The sequence below is a fragment of the Dendrobates tinctorius genome, unplaced genomic scaffold, assembly GCF_039654945.1.
Source record: "Dendrobates tinctorius isolate UK_male_01 unplaced genomic scaffold, ASM3965494v1 ptg000273l, whole genome shotgun sequence".
NCBI classification, from domain to species: domain Eukaryota; kingdom Metazoa; phylum Chordata; class Amphibia; order Anura; family Dendrobatidae; genus Dendrobates; species Dendrobates tinctorius.
The window spans coordinates 11333-13346 of NW_027361940.1; positions in this window are offsets into that span (position 1 = coordinate 11333).

Here is a 2014-nt window from a genome sequence, read left to right on the forward strand (position 1 = left end):
TAGGTGCTGATCTTTTTTTTTTGCTTAGATAGTAGATGATAGACAGATGATAGAAAGAATAGATAGATAATAAATAGATAGATGATAGATAATATATACAGTAAATAATACATAGATAATAGATCATAGATATATAGATAAATAGATAATAGATATATAATAGAGAGCTAGATAATAGTTAATAGATAATAGATAATATATAGGTAATAGATGGATAATAGATAGATAATAGATAGATAGATGGACATATGTCAGTGTGCTATACAATAATTGCTTTGTGTGTTTTTTGTCCATACTTGTTTTTTATTTTTTAATTAATTTAAAAAAACTATGTGGGCTCCAGCGTAATTTTCATAACCAGTAGAGAGAAAGCTGACTTCTGAGGGCTGATATTAATAATCTGGGAAAGGGGCCATTAGCCCTAAATGTTCCCAGGCTATTGATAACAGCTCACAGCTGTTTGCTTAGCATTTACTGGTTAGTTTACAGCGGGACCCCATAAAAATATTATGTAGGCTCCCCCTATAAATTCTAACCAGCAAAGGCAAAACAGAAAGCTGTGGGCAGATATTTTTAGCCAGAAAAGGGGCCATCAATATTGGCCCCCTTCCCAGGCTAATACATCGGAAGTCTTCAAACAGAGGCTGGACAGACATCTGACTGGGATGATTTAGCGAATCCTGCTTTGAGCAGGGGGTTGGACCAGATGGCCCAGGAGGTCCCTTCCAACTCTACGATTCTATGATTCTATGATTCTATCAGCCCTCAGTGGCCCTAGAAATGGCTCTTCAATAAGATGTGCCAAATCTGGAACTTAGCCTTGCTCTTCCCACTTGCCCTGGTGCGGTGGCAAATGGAGTAATAGGATCGAGGTTGATGTCAGCTGTTTTATGGCCACTGACATCAAGCCCAGGGGTTAGTAATGTTGAGGCGACTATAAGACACCCCTACTACTAACCCCATAGTCACATTGTAAAAAGTACACAAAGAATAAAGTCCTTTAATTAAAAGAAACTGACTCCTTTATTTGAAATAAACTTTCCCCACCTTCTTTTACCTATTTATTAGTGTAAAATAAAAATCACCATATTCCTCACCTGTCCGACAATAACCCATTTGCCCCATGCCGTAATCCATATCTGGTTCATCTGGCAGCCTTGCTGAATGGTGGCATGATACGACTGTTCAGCCTGTCATCCAGGAGACGCTGAGCTTCAGAGCGCAGCTCCAGTGACCTATGGTGATGTTATAGAGGTTACCACAGGTCACTGAAGCTGCGGTTCCCATGGGCAGCTCATTGTGAGCTGGCTGATGAACTGTGGTGACCTCAATGAGATCACCGAGAGAAATGTCTCAGTGCTGACAGTGACATCATGAACGTTACTGCAGTTCATCGGCCGGCTCTCACTGACCTGAGCGTGGGAACAGCTGGCAGTGGCCACTCTGACATCACCGCTTGTCACTGAAGCTGCCTCCCAAGCTCATTTCAGTGTCTCCTGGATTCATGGCTGAGTGGTCACACCATGTCACTGCTCAGCCATGTAATCCAGATGTAGCAAAGCTGGACTTCTTCATGGGGCAAATGGATTGTTGTTAGATGGGTGAGAAATCTTTTTTATTATTTACATTTTTCAGTAATAAATGGGAAAATGAGCGTGGTGTTTGTTTATTTTAATTAAATTACTTTATTCTGGCTGTGTCTTTACTACAATATGACTATGAGGTTAGTAATGGGATGCCTTATAGACGCCTATCTATTACTAACCCCTGGACTTGATACCAGCTGTCAATACAAAGCTGACATCAACTCCAACCCACTGCACCAAGGCAAGTGGGAAGAGTGGAGGCTAAGTGCCAGATTTAGCACATCTTTATGGATGCGCCATTTCTGGGGTGGCTGAGGGTTAATGTCCTTAGCTTGGGAGGTGGGGGCAATATCCATAGCCCCTTCCCAGTCTGTTAATATGAGCCACAGCTGTCTGTTTAGTCTTTGCTGGTTACAATTTATAGGGGC